We start from the raw sequence: 13,104 nt of genomic DNA on the forward strand, positions 1-13,104 counted from the left end.
CCACAGAATTGTTACTGAGGGCCACAGAACCGTTACTTAAGGCCACAGAAACTTTACTCAGGGACACAGAATTGTTACTGAGGGCCACAGAACTGTTACTTAGGGCCACAGAATTGTTACTCAGGGACAGACACAGAATTGTTACTGAGGGCCACAGAATTGTTACTGAGGGCCACAGAACCGTTACTTAGGGCCACAGAAACCTTACTCAGGGACACAGAATTGTTACTGAGGGCCACAGAACTGTTACTTAGGGCCACAGAATTGTTACTCAGGGACAGACACAGAATTGTTACTGAGGGACACAGAATTGTTACTGAGGGCCACAGAACCGTTACTCAGGGACACAGAATTGTTACTCAGGGCCACAGAACCGTTACTTAGGGCCACAGAATTGTTACTCAGGGACAGACACAGAATTGTTACTGAGGGCCACAGAATTGTTACTGAGGGCCACAGAACCGTTACTTAGGGCCACAGAAACGTTACTCAGGGACACAGAATTGTTACTGAGGGCCACAGAACCGTTACTTAGGGCCACAGAATTGTTACTCAGGGACAGACACAGAATTGTTACTGAGGGCCACAGAATTGTTACTGAGGGCCACAGAATCGTTACTTAGGGACACAGAAACGTTAGTTAGGGCCACAGAATTGTTACTCAGGGACAGACACAGAATTGTTACTGAGGGCCACAGAATTGTTACTGAGGGCCACAGAAACGTTACTCAGGGACACAGAATTGTTACTGAGGGCCACAGAACTGTTACTTAGGGCCACAGAAACGTTAGTTAGGGCCACAGAATTGTTACTCAGGGACAGACACAGAATTGTTACTGAGGGCCACAGAAACGGTACTTAGGGCCACAGAAACGTTACTCAGGGACACAGAATTGTTACTGAGGGCCACAGAACTGTTACTTAGGGCCACAGAACCGTTACTTAGGGCCACAGAAACGTTACTCAGGGACACAGAATTGTTACTGAGGGCCACAGAACCGTTACTTAGGGCCACAGAAACGTTACTCAGGGACACAGAATTGTTACTGAGGGCCACAGAACCGTTACTTAGGGCCACAGAATTGTTACTCAGGGACAGACACAGAATTGTTACTGAGGGCCACAGAATTGTTACTGAGGGCCACAGAACCGTTACTTAGGGCCACAGAAACGTTACTCAGGGACACAGAATTGTTACTGAGGGCCACAGAACTGTTACTTAGGGCCACAGAAACGTTAGTTAGGGCCACAGAATTGTTACTCAGGGACAGACACAGAATTGTTACTGAGGGCCACAGAATTGTTACTGAGGGCCACAGAACCGTTACTTAGGGCCACAGAATTGTTACTCAGGGACACAGAATTGTTACTGAGGACCACAGAACCGTTACTTAGGGCCACAGAATTGTTACTCAGGGACAGACACAGAATTGTTACTGAGGGCCACAGAATTGTTACTGAGGGCCATAGAACCGTTACTTAGGGCCACAGAAACGTTACTCAGGGACACAGAATTGTTACTGAGGGCCACAGAATCGTTACTTAGGGCCACAGAATTGTTACTCAGGGACAGACACAGAATTGTTACTGAGGGCCACAGAATTATTACTGAGGGCCACAGAACCGTTACTTAGGGCCACAGAAACATTACTCAGGGACACAGAATTGTTACTGAGGGCCACAGAACTGTTACTTAGGGCCACAGAAACGTTAGTTAGGGCCACAGAATTGTTACTCAGGGACAGACACAGAATTGTTACTGAGGGCCACAGAATTGTTACTGAGGGCCACAGAACCGTTACTTAGGGCCACAGAAACTTTACTCAGGGACACAGAATTGTTACTGAGGGCCACAGAACTGTTACTTAGGGCCACAGAATTGTTACTCAGGGACAGACACAGAATTGTTACTGAGGGCCACAGAATTGTTACTGAGGGCCACAGAACCGTTACTTAGGGCCACAGAATTGTTACTCAGGGACACAGAATTGTTACTGAGGGCCACAGAACCGTTACTTAGGGCCACAGAATTGTTACTCAGGGACAGACACAGAATTGTTACTGAGGGCCACAGAATTGTTACTGAGGGCCACAGAACCGTTACTTAGGGCCACAGAAACGTTACTCAGGGACACAGAATTGTTACTGAGGGCCACAGAACCGTTACTTAGGGCCACAGAATTGTTACTCAGGGACAGACACAGAATTGTTACTGAGGGCCACAGAATTGTTACCGAGGGCCACAGAACCGTTACTTAGGGCCACAGAATTGTTACTCAGGGACAGACACAGAATTGTTACTGAGGGCCACAGAATTGTTACTGAGGGCCACAGAATTGTTACTGAGGGCCACAGAATTGTTACTGAGGGCCACAGAACCGTTACTTAGGGCCACAGAAACGTTACTCAGGGACACAGAATTGTTACTGAGGGCCACAGAACTGTTACTTAGGGCCACAGAATTGTTACTCAGGGACAGACACAGAATTGTTACTGAGGGACACAGAATTGTTACTGAGGGACACAGAATTGTTACTGAGGGCCACAGAACTGTTACTTAGGGCCACAGAATTGTTACTCAGGGACACAGAATTGTTACTGAGGGCCACAGAACCGTTACTTAGGGCCACAGAATTGTTACTCAGGGACAGACAAGGAATTGTTACTGAGGGACACAGAATTGTTACTGAGGGCCACAGAACCGTTACTTAGGGCCACAGAATTGTTACTCAGGGACACAGAATTGTTACTGAGGGCCACAGAACCGTTACTTAGGGCCACAGAATTGTTACTCAGGGACAGACACAGAATTGTTACTGAGGGACACAGAATTGTTACTCAGGGCCACAGAATTGTTACTCAGGGACAGACACAGAATTGTTACTCAGGGACAGACACAGAATTGTTACTGAGGGACACAGAATTGTTACTGATGGCCACAGAACCGTTACTTAGGGCCACAGAATTGTTACTCAGGGACACAGAATTGTTACTGAGGGCCACAGAACCGTTACTTAGGGCCACAGAATTGTTACTCAGGGACAGACACAGAATTGTTACTGAGGGACACAGAACCGTTACTCAGGGCCACAGAATTGTTACTCAGGGACAGACACAGAATTGTTACTCAGGGACACAGAATTGTTACTCAGGGCCACAGAATTGTTACTCAGGGACAGACACAGAATTGTTACTCAGGGACACAGAATTGTTACTCAGGGCCACAGAATTGTTACTCAGGGACAGACACAGAATTGTTACTCAGGGACACAGAATTGTTACTCAGGGACACAGAATCGTTGAATTAAAGAGTATGTCAGACAACATGCAGAGGAGTGGCAGAGGAGGCAATGTTTTAGGAGCGAGCAGACGTGGCAGCAGAGGAAGGGGTCGAGGCAGCACTATTCGCAGCCAGAGGCCAGTGCTCCCGGTGTCATCCAGCGGTCGTGTCTCCACCGACAACCCTGCCGTCATCGATTGGTTGGCTCGGTCGTCTTCCTCTTCCCAGGTCACCTCTGACACCTACAGCCAACGGTCGGTGGGTACGTCAGACACAACCGTTAGTTGGCATGGCCCGGGACCAAGCCCACTGAAATCACGTGTCCTCTACCTGCCCCTGTCCTTTGGTGTTCCCTCACCAAGCGAAGTATCGCATGCTGTGGGCTCAGCCCCACTGTACAGTGAGGAAGAGCTAACAGAGGGCGGTCAGGAACGTGGGGAGACATCCGCCTTTTCAGCAGCCAGGCGAAGAAGTACTGGCGAGGAGAGTGGCTCGGTAGCCGGTCTAGAGACAGGTCTGTCTCCTGACCCAGACGCAGCCGAGGGGGCTAGTAGTGAGGCGGAGACCCTACTTGATGATGAGGAGGTTGATCGCACTTGGCAGCCTCGTCGTCATCAGGCAATTACTTCCGCATCATCAGGAGAAGAGGGTGGCAGCTTGTCAGCGAGCGAAACAGTCGGTGGGTTGCCCAGGAGGCAGCAGGGTCGCAGCAGTGTCAGTGGAGCCAAACGGCCACGGAGTAGAGCACCAGCTCCACTGCAGCCTACCACCACGGCCAGTAGTGGTGCCGGTGTGCACGGAGGAAGCAGCAGTCAGCCAGTGAGGAGTATCGGGGGCAAAGTTTCCTACTCGGCGGTGTGGCAATTTTTCGTCAAGCCGCCCGAGGAAGTAAACGTAGCCGTATGTCAACTATGTGGCCAGAAAGTCAAGCGTGGCCAGGGGGCCCATGTTGGGACTACAGCGTTGTGGCAGCATATGCAGCGTCGCCATTTGGTGGCCTGGGAAAACCGTGATAAAGATACGGCGGTTCTGCCCGCCCCAGCCCCCGCTCCATCACCCGCTCCGTTACTTGCTCCGTCACCCGACGTCAATCGCCCTCCATCAGCCAGTCAAGGCTCCAACACCTCTGCTGAGGGGAGTTGTCGCTCGTTGGCATCTTCCGCTCGTTCAGATGCTCCTTCTCCTGCTACTCCTCTTCACGGATTCCGTCAGCAGTCTTTCTTGGAATCCGTTTCCAAGAGACAACAGTTTGCGAGCACGCACCCGACGGTGCAAAAGCTGAACGTCCTCCTGTCCAAGTTGCTGGTGCTGCAGTCCCTCCCTTTCCAAGTGGTGGACTCAGCACCTTTCAGAGAAATGATGGCTTGTGCCGCACCGCGGTGGAGAGTGCCAAGCCGTCATTTCTTCGCCAAAAAGGCAGTGCCAGCCCTGCATTCACATGTAGAAGAGATGGTGGGCCAGTCTTTGAGCATGTCGGTCTCTGCCAAAGTGCACGGCAGCGCCGACGTGTGGAGCTGTAACTACGGTCAGGGACAGTACATGTCATTTACGGCCCACTGGGTGAACGTGGTGCCGTCACAGCCGCACCAGCAACTTGGACAGGTCACGCCGCTTTTGCCTCCACGTTTGCACGTCCTTGGTCCACAAAAGATGTCCGCCTCTACCACCTCTTCTTCCGCCGTGTCCTCAGCCGCCACCCCCGTGCCAAGTCCCATTACCCGACCGGCATATCACATGTGCAGGGCGCAACGGTGTCACGCTGTGCTGCACCTGGTATGCCTTGGCGAACGTAGTCACACAGGGGAGGAACTTCTCAGTGTAATGAACAGAGAAATCGACAGATGGCTGTCTCCGCGCAAACTGAAAATCGGAACCATGTTGACCGACAACGGAAAGAACATGGTGTCTGCTCTGCGTCAAGGAAGGTTGTGCCATGCGCCATGCATGGCTCACGTGTTCAATCTGGTTGTCAAGCGGTTCCTAAAATCCACCATCCCACTGCAAGACATCCTTAAAATGTCACGTAAACTTTGCATGCATTTCAGCCATTCCTACACCGCAAAGCACACCCTCCTTGAGCTGCAGCGGCAGAACGGAATTGCACAGCATCGCCTGATCTGCGACGTTGCAACAAGGTGGAATTCAACCCTACACATGTTAGACCGCCTTTACGAACAGCGAAAGGCCATCACCGATTTCCTGATGTTACAAGCGGATAAAGGTACTCCCCTGTGTAACTTTGATGTCAGCCATTGGCAGCTCATGCGTGACACCTGCCGCTTGCTCAGGCCCTTTGAGGAGGCCACGCTATTCGTGAGTCGGCAGGACTATGGGATGAACGACGTCATTCCTCTGTTGCACGTCCTGGAACAAATGCTGTTAACAATGGCTGGTCAGGGTGCGGTAGACGTGGCGCACAGATCTCAACGCCACATGACCCCTGTGGGGGCAGGACAGGAAGAAGAGGAGGAGGTAGAGGAGGACATTTGTGCCCAGGAATTATTGAGTGAAATGGGTGGTTTTTCCACTCAGCGGACAGGAGTGGAGGAGCAGGAGCATGTGGTAGAGGAGGAGGAGGAGGAGACAGAGGACCCAGACGCACCGTGGCAGTATGCTGTGGAGATGGAGGCAGGGAGTCCCTCGCATTCCTTGGCACAAATGGCCCATAGCATGCTCGCTTGCTTGCGTAGCGACAGCCGAATAATAACCATCAGACAGAGGGATGACTTTTGGCTGTCCACCTTGTTGGACCCTCGCTACCATTCAAAAATGGTGGCCTTTTTCACACCTGCTGAGAGGGAGGCCAAAATAACGTACTATAAAAACCACCTATGTAGTCAGTTGGTCTCTGCCTTTGTGCGTCAACGTCCATCCTCAGACACTGTGGGCCCTGTGCGCTCGCGTTCCGCTGCCATGGCAGCAGAGGAGGGGTGGGGTGGTAGGAGCAGTGGCAGCTCCACCAGCAGCGGCTGCCTCAGTCTGCAGTCGATGATGAGTAGCTTTCTTCACCAGCGCAGTGAGGAAACTACTAACCAGCCGCAGCAGCAGCAGCATCAGGTGGACCTGGAGCAGGACCTCAAACAACAGGCATAGGCCTACTTGGACAGCACCCTGCCAACCGAGGTAGACAATCCCCTTGACTACTGGGCAACGAAACTTGACCTTTGGCCCCAACTAGCTGAATTTGCCCTTGAAAGGCTGTCATGCCCGGCCAGTAGCGTGGCATCGGAGCGCGTGTTTAGTGCAGCAGGAGGTATTGTAACTCCGCGGAGGACACGACTGTCCACCCAAAGTGTGGAGAGACTCACGTTTGTGAAAATGAATCAGGCGTGGATTAGTCTGGATTTCAAACCACCAGTTCCTGACACAACTGACTAAATCCGCCATGAATCATGCCCCTGCCATGTGCCACTTTCAGGTCTCCTCACACTGCTGGTGTGTTGAATTTTTTGACATAGGGTGCTGGCAGATTACGGGCCTCCCATAGCTGCTGCCAGGCCCCTAATCTGCCATGGGCCCCTATACCGCCTCCTCATGCTGCTGCCAGGTCCAGAGTCTCTCATGGGTCCCTGTACGGCCTCCCATTGCTGCTGTCTCCATCGCCACACTCTGCCATGTGCCACTTTCAGGTCTCCTCACACTGCTGGTGTGTTCCATTTTTTGTCATAGGGTGCTGGCAGATTACGGGCCTCCTATAGCTGCTGCCAGGCCCCTAATCTGCCATAGGCCCCTATACCGCCTCCTCATGCTGCTGCCAAGTCCAGAGTCTGTCATGGGTCCCTGTACGGCCTCCCATTGCTGCTGTCTCCATCGCCACACTCTGCCATGTGCCACTTTCAGGTCTCCTCACACACTGCTGGTGTGTTGAATTTTTTGACATAGGGTGCTGGCAGATTACGGGCCTCCCATAGCTGCTGCCAGGCCCCTAATCTGCCATGGGCCCCTGTACCGCCTCCTCATGCTGCTGCCAGGTCCAGAGTCTCTCATGGGTCCCTGTACGGCCTCCCATTGCTGATGTCTCCATCGCCACACTCTGCCATGTGCCACTTTCAGGTCTCCTCACACTGCTGGTGTGTTCCATTTTTTGTCATAGGGTGCTGGCAGATTAGGGGCCTCCCATAGCTGCTGCCAGGCCCCTAATCTGCCATGGGCCCCTGTACCGCCTCCTCATGCTGCTGCCAGGTCCACAGTGTCTCATGCCATGTGCCACTTTCAGGTCTCCTCACACTGCTGGTGTGTTGAATTTTTTGACATAGGGTGCTGGCAGATTACGGGCCTCTCATAGCTGCTGCCAGGCCCCTAATCTGCCATGGGCCCCTATACCGCCTCCTCATGCTGCTGCCAGGTCCAGAGTCTGTCATGGGTCCCTGTACGGCCTCCCATTGCTGCTGTCTCCATCGCCACACTCTGCCATGTGCCACTTTCAGGTCTCGTCACACTGCTGGTGTGTTCCATTTTTTGTCATAGGGTACTGGCAGATTTCGGGCCTCCTATAGCTGCTGCCAGGCCCCTAATCTGCCATGGGCCCCTGTACCGCCTCCTCATGCTGCTGCCAGGTCCACAGTGTCTCATGCCATGTGCCACTTTCAGGTCTCCTCACACTGCTGGTGTGTTCAATTTTTTGACATAGGGTGCTGGCAGATTACGGGCCTCCTATAGCTGCTGCCAGGCCCCTAATCTGCCATGGGCCCCTATACCGCCTCCTCATGCTGCTGCCAGGTCCAGAGTCTTTCATGGGTCCCTGTACGGCCTCCCATTGCTGCTGTCTCCATCGCCACACTCTGCCATGTGCCACTTTCAGGTCTCCTCACACTGCTGGTGTGTTCCATTTTTTGGCATAGGGTGCTGGCAGATTAGGGGCCTCCCATAGCTGCTGCCAGGCCCCTAATCTGCCATGGGCCCCTGTACCGCCTCCTCATGCTGCTGCCAGGTCCACAGTGTCTCATGCCATGTGCCACTTTCAGGTCTCCTCACACTGCTGGTGTGTTGAATTTTTTGACATAGGGTGCTGGCAGATTACGGGCCTCCCATAGCTGCTGCCAGGCCCCTAATCTGCCATGGGCCCCTATACCGCCTCCTCATGCTGCTGCCAGGTCCAGAGTCTCTCATGGGTCCCTGTACGGCCTCCCATTGCTGCTGTCTCCATCGCCACACTCTGCCATGTGCCACTTTCAGGTCTCCTCACACTGCTGGTGTGTTCCATTTTTGTCATAGGGTGCTGGCAGATTACGGGCCTCCTATAGCTGCTGCCAGGCCCCTAATCTGCCATGGGCCCCTATACCGCCTCCTCATGCTGCTGCCAAGTCCAGAGTCTGTCATGGGTCCCTGTACGGCCTCCCATTGCTGCTGTCTCCATCGCCACACTCTGCCATGTGCCACTTTCAGGTCTCCTCACACTGCTGGTGTGTTCCATTTTTTGTCATAGGGTGCTGGCAGATTACGGGCCTCCTATAGCTGCTGCCAGGCCCCTAATCTGCCATGGGCCCCTGTACCGCCTCCTCATGCTGCTGCCAGGTCCACAGTGTCTCATGCCATGTGCCACTTTCAGGTCTCCTCACACTGCTGGTGTGTTCAATTTTTTGACATAGGGTGCTGGCAGATTACGGGCCTCCTATAGCTGCTGCCAGGCCCCTAATCTGCCATGGGCCCCTATACCGCCTCCTCATGCTGCTGCCAGGTCCAGAGTCTCTCATGGGTCCCTGTACGGCCTCCCATTGCTGCTGTCTCCATCGCCACACTCTGCCATGTGCCACTTTCAGGTCTCCTCACACTGCTGGTGTGTTCCATTTTTTGTCATAGGGTGCTGGCAGATTACGGGCCTCCTATAGCTGCTGCCAGGCCCCTAATCTGCCATGGGCCCCTGTACCGCCTCCTCATGCTGCTGCCAGGTCCACAGTGTCTCATGCCATGTGCCACTTTCAGGTCTCCTCACACTGCTGGTGTGTTCAATTTTTTGACATAGGGTGCTGGCAGATTACGGGCCTCCTATAGCTGCTGCCAGGCCCCTAATCTGCCATGGGCCCCTATACCGCCTCCTCATGCTGCTGCCAGGTCCAGAGTCTCTCATGGGTCCCTGTACGGCCTCCCATTGCTGCTGTCTCCATCGCCACACTCTGCCATGTGCCACTTTCAGGTCTCCTCACACACTGCTGGTGTGTTGAATTTTTTGACATAGGGTGCTGGCAGATTACGGGCCTCCCATAGCTGCTGCCAGGCCCCTAATCTGCCATGGGCCCCTATACCGCCTACTCATGCTGCTGCCAGGTCCAGAGTCTCTCATGGGTCCCTGTACGGCCTCCCATTGCTGCTGTCTCCATCGCCACACTCTGCCATGTGCCACTTTCAGGTCTCCTCACACTGCTGGTGTGTTCCATTTTTTGTCATAGGGTGCTGGCAGATTAGGGGCCTCCCATAGCTGCTGCCAGGCCCCTAATCTGCCATGGGCCCCTGTACCGCCTCCTCATGCTGCTGCCAGGTCCACAGTGTCTCATGCCATGTGCCACTTTCAGGTCTCCTCACACTGCTGGTGTGTTGAATTTTTTGACATAGGGTGCTGGCAGATTACGGGCCTCCCATAGCTGCTGCCAGGCCCCTAATCTGCCATGGGCCCCTATACCGCCTCCTCATGCTGCTGCCAAGTCCAGAGTCTGTCATGGGTCCCTGTACGGCCTCCCATTGCTGCTGTCTCCATCGCCACACTCTGCCATGTGCCACTTTCAGGTCTCCTCACACTGCTGGTGTGTTCCATTTTTTGGCATAGGGTGCTGGCAGATTAGGGGCCTCCCATAGCTGCTGCCAGGCCCCTAATCTGCCATGGGCCCCTGTACCGCCTCCTCATGCTGCTGCCAGGTCCACAGTGTCTCATGCCATGTGCCACTTTCAGGTCTCCTCACACTGCTGGTGTGTTGAATTTTTTGACATAGGGTGCTGGCAGATTACGGGCCTCCCATAGCTGCTGCCAGGCCCCTAATCTGCCATGGGCCCCTATACCGCCTCCTCATGCTGCTGCCAGGTCCAGAGTCTCTCATGGGTCCCTGTACGGCCTCCCATTGCTGCTGTCTCCATCGCCACACTCTGCCATGTGCCACTTTCAGGTCTCCTCACACTGCTGGTGTGTTCCATTTTTGTCATAGGGTGCTGGCAGATTACGGGCCTCCTATAGCTGCTGCCAGGCCCCTAATCTGCCATGGGCCCCTATACCGCCTCCTCATGCTGCTGCCAAGTCCAGAGTCTGTCATGGGTCCCTGTACGGCCTCCCATTGCTGCTGTCTCCATCGCCACACTCTGCCATGTGCCACTTTCAGGTCTCCTCACACTGCTGGTGTGTTCCATTTTTTGTCATAGGGTGCTGGCAGATTACGGGCCTCCTATAGCTGCTGCCAGGCCCCTAATCTGCCATGGGCCCCTGTACCGCCTCCTCATGCTGCTGCCAGGTCCACAGTGTCTCATGCCATGTGCCACTTTCAGGTCTCCTCACACTGCTGGTGTGTTCAATTTTTTGACATAGGGTGCTGGCAGATTACGGGCCTCCTATAGCTGCTGCCAGGCCCCTAATCTGCCATGGGCCCCTATACCGCCTCCTCATGCTGCTGCCAGGTCCAGAGTCTCTCATGGGTCCCTGTACGGCCTCCCATTGCTGCTGTCTCCATCGCCACACTCTGCCATGTGCCACTTTCAGGTCTCCTCACACACTGCTGGTGTGTTGAATTTTTTGACATAGGGTGCTGGCAGATTACGGGCCTCCCATAGCTGCTGCCAGGCCCCTAATCTGCCATGGGCCCCTATACCGCCTACTCATGCTGCTGCCAGGTCCAGAGTCTCTCATGGGTCCCTGTACGGCCTCCCATTGCTGCTGTCTCCATCGCCACACTCTGCCATGTGCCACTTTCAGGTCTCCTCACACTGCTGGTGTGTTCCATTTTTTGTCATAGGGTGCTGGCAGATTAGGGGCCTCCCATAGCTGCTGCCAGGCCCCTAATCTGCCATGGGCCCCTGTACCGCCTCCTCATGCTGCTGCCAGGTCCACAGTGTCTCATGCCATGTGCCACTTTCAGGTCTCCTCACACTGCTGGTGTGTTGAATTTTTTGACATAGGGTGCTGGCAGATTACGGGCCTCCCATAGCTGCTGCCAGGCCCCTAATCTGCCATGGGCCCCTATACCGCCTCCTCATGCTGCTGCCAAGTCCAGAGTCTGTCATGGGTCCCTGTACGGCCTCCCATTGCTGCTGTCTCCATCGCCACACTCTGCCATGTGCCACTTTCAGGTCTCCTCACACTGCTGGTGTGTTCCATTTTTTGGCATAGGGTGCTGGCAGATTAGGGGCCTCCCATAGCTGCTGCCAGGCCCCTAATCTGCCATGGGCCCCTGTACCGCCTCCTCATGCTGCTGCCAGGTCCACAGTGTCTCATGCCATGTGCCACTTTCAGGTCTCCTCACACTGCTGGTGTGTTGAATTTTTTGACATAGGGTGCTGGCAGATTACGGGCCTCCCATAGCTGCTGCCAGGCCCCTAATCTGCCATGGGCCCCTATACCGCCTCCTCATGCTGCTGCCAGGTCCAGAGTCTCTCATGGGTCCCTGTACGGCCTCCCATTGCTGCTGTCTCCATCGCCACACTCTGCCATGTGCCACTTTCAGGTCTCCTCACACTGCTGGTGTGTTCCATTTTTGTCATAGGGTGCTGGCAGATTACGGGCCTCCTATAGCTGCTGCCAGGCCCCTAATCTGCCATGGGCCCCTATACCGCCTCCTCATGCTGCTGCCAAGTCCAGAGTCTGTCATGGGTCCCTGTACGGCCTCCCATTGCTGCTGTCTCCATCGCCACACTCTGCCATGTGCCACTTTCAGGTCTCCTCACACTGCTGGTGTGTTCCATTTTTTGTCATAGGGTGCTGGCAGATTACGGGCCTCCTATAGCTGCTGCCAGGCCCCTAATCTGCCATGGGCCCCTGTACCGCCTCCTCATGCTGCTGCCAGGTCCACAGTGTCTCATGCCATGTGCCACTTTCAGGTCTCCTCACACTGCTGGTGTGTTCAATTTTTTGACATAGGGTGCTGGCAGATTACGGGCCTCCTATAGCTGCTGCCAGGCCCCTAATCTGCCATGGGCCCCTATACCGCCTTCTCATGCTGCTGCCAGGTCCAGAGTCTCTCATGGGTCCCTGTACGGCCTCCCATTGCTGCTGTCTCCATCGCCACACTCTGCCATGTGCCACTTTCAGGTCTCCTCACACTGCTGGTGTGTTCAATTTTTTGACATAGGGTGCTGGCAGATTACGGGCCTCCTATAGCTGCTGCCAGGCCCCTAATCTGCCATGGGCCCCTATACCGCCTCCTCATGCTGCTGCCAGGTCCAGAGTCTCTCATGGGTCCCTGTACGGCCTCCCATTGCTGCTGTCTCCATCGCCACACTCTGCCATGTGCCACTTTCAGGTCTCCTCACACACTGCTGGTGTGTTGAATTTTTTGACATAGGGTGCTGGCAGATTACGGGCCTCCCATAGCTGCTGCCAGGCCCCTAATCTGCCATGGGCCCCTATACCGCCTACTCATGCTGCTGCCAGGTCCAGAGTCTCTCATGGGTCCCTGTACGGCCTCCCATTGCTGCTGTCTCCATCGCCACACTCTGCCATGTGCCACTTTCAGGTCTCCTCACACTGCTGGTGTGTTCCATTTTTTGTCATAGGGTGCTGGCAGATTAGGGGCCTCCCATAGCTGCTGCCAGGCCCCTAATCTGCCATGGGCCCCTGTACCGCCTCCTCATGCTGCTGCCAGGTCCACAGTGTCTCATTGCATGTGCCACTTTCAGGTCTCCTCACACTG

This window comes from Staurois parvus, unplaced genomic scaffold, assembly GCF_062004578.1.
Source record: "Staurois parvus isolate SC_StPar_1 unplaced genomic scaffold, SC_StPar_1.0 ptg000511l, whole genome shotgun sequence".
Classification (NCBI taxonomy): domain Eukaryota; kingdom Metazoa; phylum Chordata; class Amphibia; order Anura; family Ranidae; genus Staurois; species Staurois parvus.